A 22220-nucleotide genomic window follows, 5' to 3' on the forward strand; every position below is an offset into this window, starting at 1 on the left:
GTGTTCCCTACAGACAGGCAGGTAGACAGATGTCAGTAGTGTTCCCTACAGACAGGCAGGTAGACAGGTGTCAGTACTGTTCCCTACAGACAGGCAGGTAGACAGGTAGACAGGTGTCAGTAGTGTTCTCTACAGACAGGCAGGTAGACAGATGTCAGTAGTGTTCCCTACAGACAGGCAGGTAGACAGATGTCAGTAGTGTTCCCTACAGACAAGCAGGTAGACAGATGTCAGTAGTGTTCCCTACAGACAGGCAGGTAGACAGGTGTCAGTAGTGTTCCTACAGACAGGTATGCAGACAGGTGTCAGTAGTGTTCCTACAGACAGGTATGCAGACAGGTGTCAGTAGTGTTCCCTACAGACAGGCAGGTAGACAGGTGTCAGTAGTGTTCCCTACAGACAGGTATGCAGACAGGTGTCAGTAGTGTTCCTACAGACAGGTATGCAGACAGGTATTCAGTCAGGTGTCAGTAGTGTTCCTACAGACAGGTATGCAGACAGGTGTCAGTAGTGTTCCCTACTGACAAGTGTATGAGCAGGCCCAGACCCCTTCTACTCCCAGGGTGGCTCTCTGGAAACTCTCCCATCGTTGAACAAGTTCCACTAATCCTCTACTACTACACACCCAATCTGTGTGTGTGTGCATCTGTGTGTATGTGAGAGAGAGAGGACCATTGGGATTTCCCTCTAATTTATTCAGTATTTGTAGGGGGTGAGGGAAGTGAGTAAGTCTGGGTGCGTGGATATTTTTGTGTGTGTGTGTGTGTGTGTGTGTGTGTGTGTGTGTGTGTGTGTGTGTGTGTGTGTGTGTGTGTGTGTGTGTGTGTGTGTGTGTGTGTGTGTGTGTGTGTATATAAGAGAGAGGGAGAGAGGGTCCGCTCACCAACCAAGAATTCACAAAATGGGGCAAACACCAAATTGAGACTGCATGCAGAATTCTGCAAAAAATATCCTGCGTGTACAACGTAAAACACCAAATAGTGCATGCAGAGCATAATTAGGCCGATAGCCGCTAATGATCAAAATCCAGAAAATAGTTGTTCAATTCTACAACCACCTAAAAGGAAGAGATTCCCAAACCTTCCATAACAAAGCCAACACCTACAGAGAGATGAACCTGGAGAAGAGTCCCCTAAGCAAGCTGGTCCTGGGGCTCTGTTCACAAACACAAACAGACCCAAAAGAGCCCCAGGACAGCAACACAATTAGACCCACCCAAATCATGAGAAAACAAAAAGATAATTACTTGACACTATGGAAAGGATTTACAAAAATACAAAGCAAACTAGAATGCTATTTTAGAGTATACAGTGGCAGAATACCTGACCACTGTGACTGACCCAAACTTAAGGAAAGCTTTGACTATGTATAAACTCAGTGAGAATAGCCATGCTATTGGGAAAGGCCACTGTAGGCAGACCTGGCTCATTAGAGAAGACAGGCTATGTGCACATTGCCCACATAATGAGAAAACTGAGCTGCACTCCCTAACCTCCTGCTAAATGTATGACCATATTAGAGACACATATTTCCGTCAAATTACACAGATCCACAAAGAATTTGAAAACAAACCCAATTTTGATAAACTCCCATAGTTACTGGGTGAAATACCACTGTGTGTCACGACTCCTACCGAAGGTGGCTCCTCTTCCTGTTCGGGCGGCGCTCGGCGGTCGTCGTCACCGGTCTACTAGCTGCCACCGATCCCTTTTCCCTTTTCTCTTGGTTTTGTCTTATTGGTTACACCTGTTTCTTGTTTAGGTTTTAGTTGGGCTGTTTAAGCCGGTAATGCCCGCCTGCTCTTTGTGCCGGCTTATTTTCCTCTGTTCATGTTTGTGGTTGTGCGGTTTTTCTTGTTTTTCTCCGGACTGGTTGGGTCCTGGTTTTGAGCCTTGTTATTGCGCCTGGTGTTTGGCGTGACCATTTTCCTGCGCCGGAATAAAACATGGTCCTTTACCCTCTGCTTCCTGCGCCTGACTCCGCACCCACTACGCATAGAAGTGCGTTACACAGAAGCAAGATGTGTGACCTGTTGCCACAAGAAAAGGGACAACCCATATTTATGGTTGTTTCTTTTCCCTTTTGTACTTTACTATTTGCATATCGTCACAACACTGTATATAGACATAAATATGACATTTAAAATGTGTGATGTTTACTGTTAATTTGTATTGTTCATTTCACTTTTGTTTATTATCTATTTCACTTGCTTTGGAAATGTTAACATGTTTCCCATGCCAATAAAGCCCTTGAATTGAATTGAGAAAGAGAGAGAAAGAGAGAGAGAGAGTTTGGTTATGATTAAAAACTTGTTCTTTAGATGTTGAAAGAGAGAGTAGATCTAATTAGATGCTGTGAACTGTGAGGGTGTGAAGTTACCTCTCTCTTTGTCTCTTCTCTTCTCCTTATTTCTCATTCTCTTTGATGCTGAGCACTGGAGGAAAGAGACCTAGAGAAAGCTGTAGTGGGAGGAGAGGACAAATTGTCTCTGTTTCACCTACAGTAGACACACACTCAGCACCCTTCACCCTGTTTGATCAGACAAGCAGAAGATTGGTCATCTGGGGATGAGAGACAGAGGACAGAGGGGGATGTACTGGCATTGCTCAGCACCTGGCGTAGGGGCGGGGTGCTTTAGTTCATCACACTACAGGTTTCATCAGAACATCAACAGTGTTCTGTCCTTAGAACAATCTCTCACAGTCTCACTTCGTCCATGTTCTCCAAACATCACATTTTGAATTTGCTCCAAATTTCAAAGTGTTTTTGACACCCTGGGTTAATTCCTGCTGCTCTGCATCGTTCCATTTCTCCATTTAAAAGTTAAGGGTTAAGTTTAGGCACTCATTCCAAATGGTTATGGTAAGGGTTAAGGTTTGGGACAGGGTAAAAAAAAAAAATCAATATACAACCTTGTAATCCAGAGTCGTGGGATTATACCCATTCGCCATCCCCGTTCACAACGCTGTTCCAAAACCCAAGCCTACTTGGTGGTAATAGCGCTTACTGTTGCCCCTAGTGGCCGGTTTTCAAGGCATTTCCCAACGTCCTCTGGACATGGATAGACGTCCAATCTCCCTGGTTCTATCTTGTGTTATTAAAGGTCCATTGCAGCTGTTTTTAACTCAATATTATATCATGTCTGAATAACCATTAAGTAACTTACTGTGATTGTTTTCAATTAAAATGGTCAAAAAGACACTCAAATGTTCTTTTAGCAAAGAGCAATTTCTCAAGCAAGAACTTTTCTAGGACTGTCTGAGAGTGGTCTGAGTGGGGAGGGGAAAACTGAAAACTAGCTGATAATGGCAGAGAGGTTTGGAACTCTTTTTTTTATTGGTCTATAAACTAACTTACTGCCTGGTGATGTCACAAGCCAGGCCAGGTCCTAGAAGGCCAGAAAATAAAATAACTTCTAGAAGGTTCTGGACTCACACGGAGGGCCTCTGGCTTCATTCATAGAAAGTGGTATGTGTGTGTGTGTGTGTGTGTGTGTGTGTGTGTGTGTGTGTGTGTGTGTGTGTGTGTGTGTGTGTGTGTGTGTGTGTGTGTGTGTGTGTGTGTGTGTGTGTGTGTGTGTGTGTGTGTGTGTGTGTCCCAGTCCTCTAACTCATATTACCTCTGACAAGCTGTCTGCTACAGAGATCACCTTCTATTAAGGGAAACTCTGGGGAACTGGAGAAAGTGCAATAAAACATAGCAATAATAATATACACAGCAAGTGGGCAGAGACGGCGTAGAAGACTAGGAGAGTATATTATACAACCCCTCTAGGATTTTGGGATTCAAATCAAATCAAATTGTACTTGTCACATGCCCCGAACACAACAGGTGAACACAACCTTACAGTGAAATGCTTACTTACAAGCCCTTAACCAACATTGCAGTTTTAAGAAAAATACCTAAAAAAAGAATAAAGAAAAGTAACAAATAATTAAAGAGCAGCAATAAAATAACAATAGCAAGTCAATGTGCGGGGGCACCGGTTAGTCGAGGTAATTGAGGTAATGCGTACATGTAGGTAGAGCTATTAAAGTGACTATACATAGATAATAGCAGAGAGTAGCAGCAGTGTAAAATAGGGGAGGGGGGGCAATGCAAATAGTCTGGGTGGCCTATTTGCAATTGTTTTTGAGCAAAATCAACAAATCTGCATATTATGTGAAGACTTGCAAGTTCTAAAATCACCACACTATTACAGCACACAACAGTCAAATCATCGCATAAAACTGACCGATCAACGCACTACAAAAAGAGGGCTCAAAACTGTTGTTTAACAGCCCGTTGCCAAGCTAGCTAGCTAACATTGCCATTAGTGAGCGATCTCGTCCTGCTTATCGGCTGTTTGGAGATGAACCACTAAACTAACTAACTAGACCTCATCATAGATTCAGCAACATGTCAATTGTGAAGTTTTTAAATAATTATTTGGTGAATTTGCCGCCAGCTAATGACATTTAGCAAATATTTATTCCCATTTGTTTTCAGGGACAAGAGGGCACCTGATTCCGTTTCAGTCCATTGATTATATTGGGTTGGCAGGAGAAAACAGTCCATCCCAAATGGTTTGGAGGTAAGATATGCTTTAAAAAATTACAGCATCTGATGAAAATTTGGGGAAATGTAGCCAACTGTGTTCTGTTCATTCTAGGCTTGTAAACTCGTACATCGCCTTGGTCCGTACAATTGCCCTTATTTTAGCGCACCAAAAACGTAATACTTCCAGATCAACTGTAATGTCAATGCCATTGTAAAGCACAATTTCTCCCCTTTCCAACAGAATCAATTACATGACCTAAACGCGGCCCGTTTCTGCATAATTCAAGCAGGCAATGAGCCCCGTCGGGTCTTTTTAAAAATGGTGGGTGGGGAAGCGAAATTAATGCGTGATAGTGAGAAGTAGAGATGTCGTGTGGGAAAATTGCTTTTTTTCACTCGATCTATCCAACTTATCACCTTATCGCCTCTAAAATGTAAATAGGACACTATAAAGAGTTTATATAATGTGCCAATACATACCTATTTGAAGGTTTGTGTCGAATTTTAATCGGGTTTTTGGGGCGGTGCTAAAGTGATCTTAGAAGTAAACAGCGGCTTTGAGAATGATGATCGCATGCAATGATGATGCAAAAAATGACTAGGTATCCCCCCCTTACCCCCGTCACTGTCCATTTCTTGTTTTTAAAGGATGATAGAAGTGCTACACCTGGTGGAGAGAGATTGTAAGACAGAAATAGTTGCTTTATGCATGCTGTACGTTACGACGTACAGCACGTCAAGATGTAACGGAGTGTCCGTTTTTTTCAACTTTTCTCCAATACTATAGAGCCATTACCATGTCGATCAACGCTTGAATAGAAACCTAGTTCACACCCCCGATGTTGAAGTCAACACAGTCCCATTAGTTTTCTTTGTAGCCTCGTTTGAATGTTGCGGTTGCGCACATTTGTACGGAATGGGGTGAGTTTAGCATCACCCATGTTATTGTTTATCATCCAGATTTGTCAGGACATTGTAATTTATTTAATTTAATTTAATTCATTCTAAAATACAGATGTGATTTCTGTCCCAGGGGATTTCACTGTGTGCAAGTCTTCAACCTAGACCACAATTAATTGAAATTAGGTTTTAGTAAAGGGCTGGAACAAAATCTTGTAAACTACTGTCCTGTGTATAAAAAGAAACCTGTGGCGGCCACAAGTAAATTTGTTCTCGTGTACTGAACAAGCTTATGAATGTTGGAGGTTAATCTCCCTGGCCCTCATTTGGGAATTACTTATTTTGTACAATGGACTGTGTTTTAAGGACTCATGCACAGATACAGGAAAACTGATCAAAAATGTTAACATTTATTAAAAATGACAAGTGTCTCCACGTTTCAGATTTTGAGGCTTGGGCACCATGGTGCCTGATGTTCATTTGTCTAAACCCCTGCAAGGAAAGACATAGGCATCAATATTACAATGCTGTATTCATTTCATTGAATATATATTCTTGTTTGATTTGCATTTGTATAATTATATTGGACATGTCCTTTATCACATGCCAGTATTTGTATCCAATGCATTTAGCTTACATTAGGATGAAGTAGCCTAGGCCTTCTAATCTAGTTAGATTGCATCATATCACCTTCCAATATTAGTTGTCAAAGAATATAAAACCATATTATGTTGAACATCGGTGTCATTAAATAACATGCACAGGTGTGATAGTTGTATGAATGAATCCAAATCTAAACCTACTCACAGAAAAAATATTAGCAACTCTAATGCAATATTAGTTTCACAGTGAGACGTCACTATTCTGGCTAATAATCATTCTTAAACAGTCAGCAAAATACATAGCTTATTAAGCTATCTACATTTTTTGATCCTGTATCATGCATGCAAGCTTAGCTGTCATGTCCACAATGATGGAACAGCAAACCAAGCACTATGTCAGAGGAGGACCCTATGCCGTAGGATAATTATGCTGGTCTGTGTCAGCTACATTCATTAACAGGCACTGAGGAGATCAATTATGTTACTTCTTATTCGTGTCAGATATTTTCCTGTTGGGATAGTTCCATTTTGGGAATTGCTAGCACTAGTTGTTCATACTGCTACAGTGGCTACAATGTAAACAAACGTCCCGTGCTTGGTGGAATGTGAATGCCGTTGTCATGTGTACTACAAAAGTGTTACCTACTCAGGTACCTTTGGAGGCAGGTAGACAGCAGGCTGTAGGCTGCCTTTGGATTGGGACACAGCCTTTGTCAGACTGTGTTTGTATGTGTGTACTGTGTGGGTGGGGAGGTGAATATTACAGTGTGTCAGAGTGTGTTTGTATGTGTGTACTGTGTGGGTGGGGAGGTGAATATTACAGTGTGTCAGAGTGTGAGTGTATGTGTGTACTGTGTGGGTGGGGAGGTGAATATTACAGTGTGTATGCGTGTGTATACGTGGTGTTGAAGGGGTGGATGGGGTTGTTTACACTCCTGTGCCCTTGGTCCCATTCGTCCCTCTCTCCCAGCATGCTCCAGGTGTCCCCCCACTTTGTAATTTCCCATGATGCCACGGTCAGCACGTCTGTGTGTTTGTGTTTGTATGTGTGCGTGTGCTTGTGTGTGTGTGTGTCTCTGTGTGCGTGCCTGTGTCTGTGTCTGTGTGTACTGCACTGTGAATAAACAAAATGGTAGGACTTTACATTACAGCACAGAATTAATCTGGTCATTTGACCAGATTATGCTGTTTTAGCTAAAACTATGTGTGACTTAATTCAATGTCTGAAAAGCAGTGACAACTAAGACATGGGATCTAGTTACCACCTCAGCAATATAAAGCATTTAGCATTACGCAGGTGTGACCCATTGGGCACAGATGCCAATGCAACGTCTATTTCATGTTGAGTCAACATTATTTCATTGAAATGACATGGAAACAACGTGTGTGCCCAGTGGGGGGGTGCATGTGTGTGTTTGTGTGTTTATGTGCGCGCACGTGTTTGCATATACGTGCGGTGAGTGCATGTGTGTGTTCAAACGTGCACGTGTTTGTGTGTGTGTGTGTGGTTAGAAGGAATGCACAGGGTGCAGTAATTGAGCGATAAGATCAGTGCGGACGGCTGAGGTGCTGACAGACACTCAGGAGGAGATGAGGCCTGAGAGCGAGAGAGAGAGAGAGAGAGAGAGGTGGGAGAGAGACAGAGAGACAGAGAGAGGGGGGAGCGAGAGAGCGAAGACAATGAAGGGGAGAGAGAAAAGAGGAGAGAGACAGACGGACAGTTGTTGCACCCTGATAGTGGTGTGGTTATTGACACAGTTTTGTTGAGGACACAGGATATGGTACCAGAACACCTGAAACCTGTGGTGCTGTGGGGCTACTGGCCCTATGGCTGAGGCAGCACTGAAAACCTCTGCAACCCCTGCTCCCCAAACTTCACCACTCATAAAGAGTCAACCTTAACAAGTATATAAGTTTGTATTGCTTCAGTTACTTGTATGTGAGTGAAAGGTGACACCAGAGAGTGGAGGTGCTGTAACTATGCTCTAATGCTTCTCTCCATCACACTCTCCTTCCCTGTTCGCCCCCCCCCTTCGGAATGTTGGGGAACTCAATCTTTCCTAGGATCCATATTCCTCAGGAACCCCCAGATGGAGCCCAGCCATCACCATGGAAATGGGAATAGCGGATGTGAGAATGTGAGAATGGGGATAGTGATTTTTGAGTGGGGGTAATGAATGTGGGATATATTCACAGGGGAATGCTAAAAGAAAGGGTTTTACAATGGAGCTGCACAATTCCCTCTCTTAAAGGACCCATAGCAGCAGTCATGTGTGTCTGTGTGTATCTGTGTATGTGTGTGTGTGTGTGCGTGCGTGCGTGTGTGTGCGTGTGTGTGTGTGTGTGTGTGTGTGTGTGTGTGTGTGTGTGTGTGTGTGTGTGTGTGTGTGTGTGTGTGTGTGCGTGCGTGCAAGTCCTGTGGGGGTGCTATGGTTAATAAGGCCTGGGTCAGTGCGATGGGGGGTTATGAAACCCAACGTGTGGTTGCCATGTTCTCAGATTGGAACATATTCATGTTCTAGACACATTTCATTGGGGAGGGTTAGGAGAATATTCCATCAACGTTCTACCAAACGTACACAGAACATGGTTGCATGTTTCAGAATATCAGATATTGTTCTTGACTTGTTTCATGGGAATGTTGCAAGAACAATTCTCTCCCTAGAATTGTTAGCTGGGGAAGGAGGTACTGTGAGGACTTTACCTGGGAAGAAAGGAGGGAGGAATGGAGGGGTAAGGGGGAGAGAGGGAGGGAGGGGTCAGACAGGAGGGAGAAAGGGATGAAGGAGGGAGGTGGGTGTAAATTGGTAGGAAGCAGGCAGGGGGAATGTTGGTCTTAATCCGTCTCCTCAGAGCTCAAGCTCAGGTGTCTGTGTGTCTGAATGGGCCTGTGTCACTCTGAGTATCACAGCACACACATACACACACACACACAAACACACGCACACACACACACGCACACACACACACACACACACACACACACACGCGCACACACACACACACACACACACACACACACCCACACACTCGACTACCAGAGAAAGAGGGAGAGAGGAGAAAGTTGGAGAGAGACAGGGAGAAAGAAAGCGATTGGGAGATAGGGTTGAGAGGGAGTGTGTTGGTGGCTTTCAGAGCTTTCATAATGCTTCTTGTCTCTTTAGATCTTTGTGTCTTTCTATATTTCTTGTTTGTGTTTGTGTGTGTGTGTGTGTGTGTGTGTGTGTGTGTGTGTGTGTGTGTGTGTGTGTGTGTGTGTGTGTGTGTGTGTGTGTGTCTGTCTGTCATTCTCTCACTCTTTCTTTTGCTCACTCTTTCTCTCTCTCTCTTTTCTCTCTCCCTCTCTCTGGTCTGTCCTTCCTCACAGGCATCTCAAAACAGAGCAAGAGACAATTAGTATTGAATTTGTTTTCCTCCTTTCCTTCCCCCTCCCTCCCTCCCTCCATCCCTCTCTCCTCTCCCTCCCTGTGGGTCTCTAAGTGTGATTCCAGGCTGACAGTAATGTGCCTTTGGCGTGTTGTCATAATACCAGAGACCCAAACAAGTCATAACACACACACCGCAAACGCAAGGGGAGGAGGGGAAAAGGGAGAGGGGAGAGGGGGACGAGATGGAGGAGGACAAGGGTCTGGAAGGAGCTGTTCCTCTGAAGCCGTAATGAGTATTTGGTACATGGGCTTGGAGACTGTGCTGGGTCTTGTATACTAAAGGTTAGAGAAAGACCAACTCGAAAGATCACACTCACCTAATTCCCAGCAAGAAACCTTACCCCACCCTCCATCCCAACCCCTCTCTCTGTGTGGTGTGTTACTAATTACACTAGTGCTGTCTACAAAACAGCTCCCTCATTTTTCACCTGCAGACACTTACATTCTTACCTGACACACACACATACACACACACACACACACACACACACACACACACACACACACACACACACACACACATTGCTGTCTCCCCTCTCTACTGCCTCTCCCTCCCTCTCTCTGTAACTCTAGTCTGATGGAGTGATATCTATCTGATCCTAAACCAGTCTCAGGTGTCCCTCAGCAACACTCACAACACATCAGTCATCCCTAAATCTGCCCCCAGCCCCAAAAAAACACACACACACGTCAATACCTTAACCAACCAAGAAAAAACTGGATTGGTTAACACTAGAAAAGAAAGCAAGATGAAGCAATGATGGACACACATTTTAGGGGGATTCCCTGGACCTTGTTGGACCACACACACACACACACACACAAACACACACACTAAGGAGAATGGAGAGCGCAGACCTAACTAATGTGCGATCCAGTTCAAGTCTTTGGCGGAGACAGAGCTTTATTTTCCCATTTTTAAGAACATTGTTGTGCCCTTTTCTGAGAATATGAAGACACTACCATAAGGTTGGTCGATATTATTCAGCATTCCAGTCAACAGGTCTGCAGGTTGTAGAAGCTGTAGATGGAGGGGTTGGGGAGAAATGGTGTCTGAGTGAGACAGTGCCTGAGGGTCTATCAGGGGGGTCTGAGAGGGGGCAGACAGGTAATTCCATCCTGGACCGTCATAGTGACCCCAAAACACAGACCCCTGCCTCAGGCTGCAGAGGACCCAAAACACACACACACATTCACTCTCCATCCTACCCTTTAGAGAAGAGACACACCACGAAAACGAACACACACAAGTGGTATAACACCTTCAAAGATTCTAAGGACGTTACCATAAACCATCGACATCACTGCACAATTGGCTAGCATAGACTAGAACTGCAAAGATAATGTTACTGTAGGTTATCATGCTGAAGTGTTTTTCATTCAGATGAATGTGCTGACTCAGAGCATGTCTGGGATTGTTAACGGTTCTCATCACCACTGTTTAGACTGAAAGGAGCAGAGAGCTGGCAGAGAAGAGGGGCCAGAAAACATTTTATACAAATTAGAAACTGATTATTGGATTAGATGTCACCATCAAGATCTCATGGTGTTACCAATTTGACTTCAGATTCTGACATTTATCCCTCTTTCTCCAAACGTCAAATTTCGAAATTGCTTCAAACATAAAATGCCAGTATTTTTGACAGCTTGGGTTAAGTCCTCCTGCTTAGCATAATTTCGTTTCAAAGTTAAGGTTTTGAATAGGGTTCAAACATTCAGTTTAGGTATTCATTCCAAATGGTTAAGTTAAGGGTTAAGGTTTTGGATAGGGTTAAAAACAAAAACAGAAACATGTGTGTCTACCACTGGGATTGACCACACAAACTACTGACCCAGAGACAGGGGATTAAGCCTATCCCAGTCCACAACACCCTAGCAAAACCCAAGTTTACTTGATGTTAATATCGCTCACTGTTGCCCCTAGTGGCTGGTTTTGACATTTTATCAAACATCATACATTTTGAAGTCAATCTTGAGAGATCTGCCTGGATGTCACACTCTGGCCCACCTCCACCTCCACGTTTACTCTCACACTGCAGAGAAGGATGACGTTTCCCCTTGATACTGATCTATGGTCAGTTTGTTGATTTCACCCTGATTGTCAAAGCGAGTGTACGCTGATCCTAGATACAGTATCTGCAACTTCTATGTGTGTGTGTGTGTGTGTGTGTGTGTGTGTGTGTGTGTGTGTGTGTGTGTGTGTGTGTGTGTGTGTGTGTGTGTGTGTGTGTGTGTGTGTGTGTGTGCGTGTGTGTGTGTGTGTGCCTGCATGCCTGTTTGTCTGCCTGTGTGTGATGTGTGAGTGTGGGTGTGGGTGTGGCTGGTGAGTGAGAGGGCTACTGAGGTTTTACCATTAAACTCTTCTGTCAGTCAGACTCTTGGCTGGTATGATTTTATTGGCTCCTTGTTGTTTTAAGTGATGGTTGTTTTAATCCCTGACTCTCACTCTTCAGATGATGTGTTAAGTAAGCCCCATGCAGAGAGTGTGAGCGTGCGCGCGTGCGTGTGTGTGTGTGTGTGTGTGTGTGTGTGTGTTAAGCCCCATACAGGGAGCGTTGGAGTTAGTTTAGCTTGGCGTGGAATGCTGAAATGAAAATGGTAGAAGAACAAAATAAGCTGAACAATTAACACAGCCAGAGCTCCTGTACGCCTGTCAGAACCAATCACAGTTAACAGAGAACAATATGGGAGCTCAATTACACTAGAGGGAATGAGGGTGGGAGGGGGAATGAGAATGGGCGAGAAAGAGAGAGCAAGGGGAGAAATGGAGAGAGAAGGGGGAAGAGAGAGAAAATACAGAAGCAAGGAAAGAGAGTCAGAACCCCAGATAGAGGGTGGGGTTTGGGGGTTGAGTGGTCAGATATCTTAGCTGTAGGTGGCCTCAGAGTGGTTTGGTCAAGGCCAACCTCAAAACAACAGAGAGGAATACATCCATTAATCTGACATAAGGGTATAGAGGGCAATAAGCACAGCCAGCCAGCATCAGATCCTGCTTATCCTCCCCAAGGAATGAATCCACACCACATCTGCTCAGCATATGACCCTTCTGGGTTGCACTGGAGCAGCCAAACAACATTTGCGAAATGTTGCCATAGCGTTGTCTGATGGTTCTGGTCAACTTTTTCCACTAAATGAGATGTATGGGAGTTTGAGTTTTAACACACCTTTATTTTGCAATTAGCGGAAAGGGGAATGTCAATTTCTCCCACTTTTCTCTCTTTTTTAAATCTTTGTCTCTCTCTCTTACCTCTCTCCTCTTTTTTTGCTCTTAACTTTTCCCGCTCTCCCCCCAGGGGTCCAAATGAGTGCCTGATGTACGGGCAAGAGACACACACTGGGAGAGGGACAATGGGATCCAGATGGGTGATAGATGGATATAGAGGATAAGCAATAAGTGATTGTAGTTTAAAGTTACAGTCTCAGGTCCATCCACTGGCTGGGTGATTAATGATGCTTTACTGGCAATGAGAGTCGACTTTTTCCACTCACACAGACACACACATACACACAAATAATCCACACTTGTACACCCTCACAAAAAATGCTCACACACACACACACATACCCCCCTCACACATACACATGCCGCACTATCACACCACCACGATGCTAAGCTGTTGGGAGGCATGGGGCAGAAGAAACAAAGGATGATGTTTGGAGACAGTGGTGTGATGTAGGGACTTTTATTTATTTGATTTAACCTTCATTTAACTAGGCACGTCAGGTAAGAACAAATTCTTGTTTACAATGACGGCCCACACCGGCCAAACCCTTCCCTAACCCGGACGACGCTGGGCCAGTCACGGCCGGTTGTGATACAGCCCGGGATCAACCAGGGTCTGTAGTGACGCCTCTAGATGCTATAATGCATCACCTCTCCATCACACATTGCTGTCCTCTAACCTCTGTCCTCCCTTTCTCCCTTTCTCTCTCATCAGTTCAGCGCTTCAGCTCTTTTCTAGAACCCGTAGGGAACACAATATGTGGTCTATACTTGGCATGTATGTTTCTCACTTATGGGTGGCGATAGTGGGCAGGGTATATGCAAATTAAATACTGTAGTATTTACTATAGTTAAAAAAGTGTAGTGTTTTTGCGGACATTACTGTAGTATTTACTATAGTATTCTACAACATTATATAGTAAGTACTACACATGATTGAAGAATACTACAGTGTGTAATGTATTTTACTACAGAATTCTAGTACTGTAGTAGTATATAGTAAAATTTATTATTTTTAAATTTGGAATCTCTATCTATTTGTCTATGTTGTCTCTCTGTAGCTCGATGTAATGTGAGACCGAGATGAGGACAGTCTAATGATGTCCAAGTGTTCAGCACCGCCAGGGTGACTGTCTCCACCCAGACCACACCACTCCTGAACCTCAATTCCAAATCAACCCCTTGACCTTATACCCTTTAGCACTTCCTAAATCCTATATCTGAAGGGATTGGTTTATCCAATATGGCAAAACTTTCACCTAGTGTATGCTGGTGTATCAGAGGGTTAGAGGGTTAGCGGCTATGGGTAGATTTGGAATTCAGTTCAAAGAATTCAGTTCACACAATGCTCACCAGAGCCCAGATCCAGACCCAGCAGCTGGCTCTCTCCAGCTGGACAGTGAGGCCACACATAGAAAACAGCTCAGTGAGTTAACAGTAAGTTCCACTGCATAGCTGGGATTGGTGGGGATCTCAGCACATCATCATTCCTGAGTCAACATACTGTAGCCACATACTTCCTCTCAAAGGTACCTGTGGAGTTGGTTAGCCTGGTCCCAGGTCTTTTTGTGCTGTCTTGCCAACTCCTACTGTCAGCACAAACAGGGACCAGGCTAGAAGCCATCGCTTTTCTCAACGACCGCCAACAAGGTTCCAAGTGCAACAAATTCCCAAAATACACGTCTTCACGGTTGAGATTCAGACGCAGAATGGGACAGGAGTGGCTTTGTGTCAGTATCCAATGCGGCCATAATACGGTTGGCGCCTCCCATACAGCTTTAGCAGAGAAAACACATTTTTAAAAAGAACACCATTTTCAATGTGCTCACCTCTGGAAGACTGATATGACTTGAACAGCTTCTGATGTGTTAATGGTTAGTTAATTAATGACCTCTACATCAGACAACACATCAATACACAAACACAGACAGACAAGCCTCCCATTTGGATTGTCCTGTACACACAGGTAGATAGACTATCGTCCCTTTACATACCTCGGCATCTATCAGTTCCTCTGCCATAAGCACTATGTCTTTAACATCAGTTTGTCTTAAAGGGGCAGTGCAGTTAAAAACGTGATTTACCCAATAACCACATTTCCATCCAAAGTTATTATGCGAGTAAAGTCATACCGTATAAAAAAAAAATTATGACAGCTGTGATGGAAACATGCAGTTTCGGTACAATTTTATAAATGCAGACAGATAATTTGTTCATTCGACTTGGTGGTATAAGGGCACAAGGCAAGACCCAAATGCAGACACAGGAGGCAGATGGTAGAGCTCCAATATTTATTATAACAAAGGGAGTAGGCAAAGGCAGGTCGGGGACAGCCGAGAATTCATAAACCAGGGCAGAGTCCAAACTGTAACAGATGATAGACAGTCTCGAGGTCAGGCCAGGTGGGGGTCAGAAAGTACAAAGGGATAGGCAGGATGGTAGTCAAAACAGGCAGAGTGGTCAGGCAGGTGGGTTCAGAGTCAGGACAGGCAAGGGTCAAAACCAGGAGGACAAGAAACAAACAGAGACTGGGAAAAATAGGAGCAAGGAAAAACGCTGGTTGACTTGGCAAACAAGACAAACTGGCACAGAAAGACAGGAAAGACAGGGATATATACACACACCGGGGATAATAAGTGACACCTGGAGGGGGTGGAGACAATCACAAGGACAGGTGAACCAGATCAGGGTGTGACAGTACCCCCCCTCTCTAGGGGCGCCACCTGGCGTCTTTTCTGGGCGCATACCTGGTTGACTGGGGTGTCGGCGGTGGAAGTCGGCAATGAGGTCTGGATCCAGGATGTCCCAGTCAACCAGGTACTGGAAACCCCTGCCCTGTGGTTGAACACCCAGGAGGCGTTTTACCGTGTATGCCGGATGGCCATCAATGACACTTGGAGGGGGCGTGGGCCTGGGGACAGAAGACTGTGAGACACAAGCTTAATCCTAGACACATGGAAAGTAGGGTGAATAAGGAGGGTATGGGGTAACAAGAGATGGACAGCAGTGGAACTAAGGACTCTAGAGATGGATAAAGGAACAATGAAATGCGGGGACAGTTTGTGGGACTCTACCCGAAGGGGCAGGTCCCGTGTGGATAGCCATGCCCTCTGCCCAATGTGGTAGCGGGGAGCTGGAGTCCAGCGGCGGTCCGCTTGTTGACGATACCTGGAGTTGGTCTTGAGAAGTGCTACCCGAGCTCTTCTCCAGGTACGTTGACAGCGGCAGATGAACATCTGGGACAAGGGTACGTTGACTTCCGGTTCTTGTTCTGGGAAGAGTGGAGGCTGGTACCCCATGGAGCACTCAAAAGAGGAGAGACCCATGGCTGAACAGGGAAGGGTGTTCTGGGCATATTCCACCCAGACCAGTTGTCAGCTGCAAGTAGTGGGGTTGGTTGAGACCAGGCATATTAGGGTGGTCTCCAGGTCCTGGTTATCTCGCTCCGACTGGCCGTTAGATTGGGGATGGAATCCGGAGGATAGGCTGGCTGACGACACCAATAAGGGTGCAGAAAGCCTTCCAGAACTCAGACGAGTACCCCGGTCAGAAACCATATCCACCGGGAGTCCATGGATCCGGAAGAGGTGCTGCACCATGAGCTGGGCTGTTTCCTTGGTAGAGGAAAGTTTGGGGAGAGGGATGAAATGATTGAGAACCAATCCACCACCATCAGAATGACAGTGCTGCCATCAGACTGGGGAAGCCCAGTGACAAAGTCCAGAGAGATATGAGACCAGGGACGATGAGGGACCGGTAGTGGCTGAAGAAGGGCAGAAGGAGCTTGCCGTGGTCTTGTTCTGAGCACACACCGTGCATGCGACGACGAAGGCAGAGACGTCAGGAACCAATGTGGGCCACCAGAAACGTCATCGGAAGAATGCTAGGGTACGGCGGGAACCTGGATAACAGGTCAGCCTGGAGGAATGAGCCCATTCCAGGACCGGACTGAGTTGGGGACAAACAGCTGGTTAACCGGGCCCCCTTCAGGTCCAAGCTGGGAACATTGTACCTTGCAAACCAGGGTCTCAATCCCCCAACCCGCTGAGGCTGCAAGGCATGACATAGGGAGAATAGTTTCAGAGACAGAGGTTGTGGCAGAGGAACTGTAGAGGTGGGAGAGGGCATCAGGCTTCACATTTTAGGACCCTGGGTGGTAAGAAATGGTGAAGTTGAATCTTGTAAACAAGAGCCCACCGGGCCTGCCTGGAGTTAAGGCGCTTGGCTGTACGGAGATAATCCAAATTTTTATGGTCGGTCCAGACTATTCTGCTCCTTCCAGCCAGCTCCTCCACTCTTTCAATGCCATCTTGACCGCCAGGAGTTCTTGGTTGCCTACGCCGTAGTTCCTCTCTGCAGCATTGAGGAAATGGAGCAGGAAGGCACAGGGATGAAGCTTTTGGTCCTGGGTAGATTGCTGGGACAGGATGACTCCCACTCCAACGTTAGAAGCATCAACCTCTACCACAAATTGACGGGACAGGTCCAGATGGACAAGGATGGGTGCTGTGGTGAACCGATGCTTCAGGTCCAGTAAAGCTCGGTCGACAGCTGGAGACCATGTGAACGATACCTTGGGAGAGGTGAGTGCAGAGAGGGGGGTCGCCAGGGTATTGTAGCCCCGAATGAAACGGCGGTAGAAGTTAGCAAAACCCAGGAAACGTTGTAACTGCACCCTGGACCTAGGTTGAGGCCAATCTACCACTGCTTTCACTTTTCCAGGATCCATTTTGACATTTCCCTCAGCGATGTCATATCCCAAAAAGGAGATTGTCGAGCGGTGGAACTCACTCCTCACCTTTCACGAACAATTGGTTCTCTAGGAGGTGCTAAAGGACCTGTCTGACATAAAGAACATGTTCTTGGCAGACCAGGAAAAAAACAGGATGCTGTCAAGTTAGACAAACACAAAACGGTTTAGCATGTCCCGGAGCACATCGTTTACCAGAGCCTGGATGACAGCGGCGGCGTTGGTGAGTCCGAACGGAATGACCAGGTACTCCTAATGTCCGCTGGCTGTGTTGACAGCTGTCTTCCACTCATCTTCCTCATGTCTCCGAACCAGGTGGTAGGCATTCCAAAGGTCCAGCTTGGAAAAAATGGTGTTTCCCTGGAGAGGTTAGAAAGCCGAGGAGAGGAGTGGTTAGGGGATAACGATTCTTAATTGTAATGTCATTCAGACCCCGGTAGTCAATGCATGGACGCAGGGTCTTGTCCTTCTTCTCCACAAAGAAAAACCCTATAGCCAGCGACTCCTCTCTATACTCTTCCATGGCCTTGGTGTCCGGCCCGGATAGAGAATATAGATGACCACGAGGTGGTGTGGTGCCTGGGAGGAGATCAATGGCACAATCATAAGTACGGTGCGTTGGAAGAAAAGTAGCAAGTGCCTTACTGAAAATTTCCAGGAGATCATGGTATTCAGTGGGAATGGCAGAGACATCCAAAGCCTTACTAATGCCCTAAGGAGGACGTCTCGGGGACGGTTGTGCTGCTTTGAGACAGTGGGAATGGCAAAATAGGCTCCAACCAAGGATGGAGCTCATGGTCCAGTCAATAACAGGGTTGTGATATTGGAGCCAGGAAAATCCCAAGACAACAGGAACATGGGAAGACGCAATGAGGAGGAACTGTGTGGTCTCACTGTGGTTTCCTGAAACCCGTATATGAACGGGCACTGTACTATGACTCTTCCAATTGAGCGGCCGTCCAGTGCCCTTGCGTCCATGGGGACAGATAGAGGTTGAGTGTGAATACCAAGTTCAGAAACCATAGTCAATGAGCACTCAGATTAGTCAGCAAAAGCACAAAAAAAGGAGTACGGGTGATGGGAATTAGGGAACTCCCAGTCTGGCTCCCCAGAGTACTTGTACCCTCTAGAGACAAGGGTTTCCTAACAGGGCAGGTAGCTATATAATGTCCTGCCACTCCAAAGTACAGACAACAGTTTGAACTTGCCTACGTGAGCGTTCCCCAACTGATAACCTAGCTCTTCACAGTTGCTTAGGCTCAGGAGTATCCAACTCACTCCTCATTGATGATTCTCGGGGAACCTCGTGTGTTTTCGGTTCTCCTCCGAAATACACCTTTTGGGATTTCTGGATTCCTTAGGACAAGTGACCATCATCAGAAGAACGAGTGTTCCCGAGGCACAACCTCCTCTCACACCAGCGTTCTCGTAGCCGGCCATCAATCCTAATCAAAAGGGCGATAAGGGAATCAAGGTCCAGTGGTATTTCCCGAGCTGCGAGCTCGTCCTTTATCCTCTCTGACAGTCCGTGGAGGAAGGTGTCAAACAGAGCCTCCGGATTCCAGGAACTCTCGACGGCCAATGTTTGAAAATCTATTGCGTAATCTGCCATGCTACGGGAGTTCTGATGTACCTGCAGTAGTTTGAGCCTCCTCCCTCCCGGGCACCGGATAATCGAAAACCTTCCTCACTTCTGAATTCCTCTTGCACACAGCAGATTGCTGCTCTCACACAGCTGTTGCCCAGGAGAGCGCTCTTCCAGACTTTAGCGTGATTAAATACGCTATCCTCGATCAGTCCGACGGGAATGAAGAGGGCTGGAGTTCGAAGATGAAATAGCACTGGGAAAGGAACGCCCGGCAGGTACCAGAATCGCCTGCATCACGTTCCGGAGGTGGTATGCGGGGCTCTCGGGGTAGGTTACTGGGTGGTTGGAGGTCTCACATGTGGCGTACTGCCTATGAACTAATTCACTGATTTGCTCCATTATCGCCTTGAATCCTTGGTTGTGGCGTTCCATCAGGGAACGAAGCACTTCCTAAAGGTCCCAAAGTAGCTCTTCATGCCTCCCAATGGTGGCTCCCTGCAGGGAGACAATGTGACGGAGCTGGTCCAAGTCTGTTGGGTCTATCATGGCCAGTTCGTACTATAAGGGCACAAGGGGAGACCCAAATGCAGACACAGGAGGCAGATGGTAGAGCTCCGATATTTATTATAACAAAAGGGGTAGGCAAAGGCAGGTCAGGGACAGGCGAGAGTTCATAAACCAGGTCAGAGTCCAAACAGTACCAGATGCTAGGCAGTCTCGAGGTCAGGCCAGGCAGGGGTCAGAAACTAGATCCGAGTTCAATACAGTACAAGGGGATAGGCAGGATGGTAGTCAGAACAGGCAGAGTGGTCAGGCAGGCGGGTTCGGAGTCAGGACAGGCAAGGGTCGAAACCAGGAGGACTAGAAACAAACAGAGACTGGGAAAAATAGGAGCAAGGAAAAACGCTGGTTGACTTGGCAAACAAGACGAGCTGGCACAGAGAGACAGGAAACACAGGGATATATACACCGGAGATAATAAGTGACACCTGAAGGGGGGTGGAGACAATCACAAGGACAGGTGAACCAGATCAAGGTGGGACAGGTAGGATATTTTTTGTGTCTGTAAAATTGCAGTGGAAACGCAACAATATTTATATAATAGCCATCATATCGAAGTAAAGCTGGAAGCACGCAATGCTATGATGTGTGGTCCTCCACGATGATGGAAAGCATACAGTTTATTAGAACTTCACAGGGTGGTGAAAGTGCCATGAGCTTGATGCTCTTATTCTGTGGACATGATGATCCATGCTTGACTGCCATTTTACAAATACAAATATTATTGTTCTTATCCATAATAACCTCATCATGTAGACTATACCCTCACAGCCTACCTGCACTGTATCTGTGAGCTCCATAATAACCTCACCATGTAGACTATACCCTCACAGCCTACCTTCACTGTATATGTGTGCTCCAGAATAACCTCACCATGTAGACTATACCCTCACAGCCTACCTGCACTGTATCTGTGAGCTCCATAACAACCTCACCATGTAGACTATACCCTCACAGCCTACCTGCACTGTATCTGTGAGCTCCATAATAACCTCACCATGTAGACTATACCCTCACAGCCTACCTTCACTGTATATGTGTGCTCCATAATAACCTCACCATGTAGACTATACCCTCACAGCCTACCTGCACTGTATCTGTGAGCTCCATAATAACCTCACCATGTAGACTATACCCTCAGTCTACCTGCACTGTATCTGTGAGCTCCATAATAACCTCACCATGTAGACTATACCCTCAGTCTACCTGCACTGTATCTGTGAGCTCCATAATAACCTCACCATGTAGACTATACCCTCACACCCTACCTGCACTGTATCTGTGAGCTCCATAATAACCTCACCATGTAGACTATACCCTCAGTCTACCTGCACTGTATATGTGTGCTCCATAATAACCTCATCATGTAGACTATACCCTCACAGCCTACCTGCACTGTATATGTGTGCTCCATAATAACCTCACCATGTAGACTATACCCTCACAGCCTACCTGCACTGTATCTGTGAGCTCCATAATAACCTCACCATGTAGACTATACCCTCAGTCTACCTGCACTGTATATGTGTGCTCCATAATAACCTCACCATGTAGACTATACCCTCAGTCTACCTGCACTGTATCAGTGAGCTCCATAATAACCTCACCATGTAGACTATACCCTCACAGCCTACCTGCACTGTATATGTGTGCTCCATAATAACCTCACCATGTAGACTATACCCTCACAGTCTACATTTTACATTTTGTGTGCACTACGTCATCACGGACTGAGTTTTATCCACATCAAGTCAGTTTGGTGGAAACATCACTTGAGGGAAAATCTGCATATTTTTTTAATACGTTTTTTTGAATATTTGCATGTAAATCTGTCGCTAATTGGATTGAAACCTAGTTCATGAGGTTGAAATAACACTATTAAATTGTGAAAATTATTATAATGCCCTTTTTGTGTAAGAGCTGTTTGAAAAAAATGCCTGTTCAGGTGGACTGGAACTCTTGGCCCACATCATGATGTCACAATGTGATCTGATTATAATAGACCAATGACGGTTCATCTGGGTAAGGGGGTGGGCTCTTGCCAATTAGGGCTGTGTATATAAATATCAGACTGAGCATCTCAAGGGCCAAAGGACGCTCACGGAAATAAATGTAAAAAATATATATTTTGGAGATATTTTCATTAAATAAACACACACAGTGATTTATTAGACATACAGTGATTATTTAAAAATATGATTACAATGACTGCATGGAGGCATTAACGTTAATACCTTAAACAGGTTCTAACCTACCTGTTTACGGTATTCATCTTCACTCTTGGAAAAAAGGTGCTGTCTAGAACCTAAATGGGTTCTTCCATAGAATAATCGTTTAAATAACCTTTTTTGGATTTAGGTAGAGCCCTTCTGGTTCCAGGTAGAACCGTTTTGGGTTCCATGTAGAACCCTTTTCACAGAGGGTTCTACAGTACATGGAACCCAAAAGGGTTCTACCTGGAACCAAAAAGGGTTCTTCAAAGGGTTCACTTTTTGGGACAGCTGAAGCACCCTTTCAGTAGTATCTAGTATTTGAGATCATGGAAGGAGGAAACAGATCATTTACTGTGAGTGTATGTGTGAGGGTTTGATCTTTGATCAGTGTGCGTCAGCAGCATATGTCTCTGTCT

The sequence above is a fragment of the Oncorhynchus mykiss genome, chromosome 7 (assembly GCF_057628025.1).
Source record: "Oncorhynchus mykiss isolate SJ-2025 chromosome 7, ASM5762802v1, whole genome shotgun sequence".
NCBI lineage: Eukaryota > Metazoa > Chordata > Actinopteri > Salmoniformes > Salmonidae > Oncorhynchus > Oncorhynchus mykiss.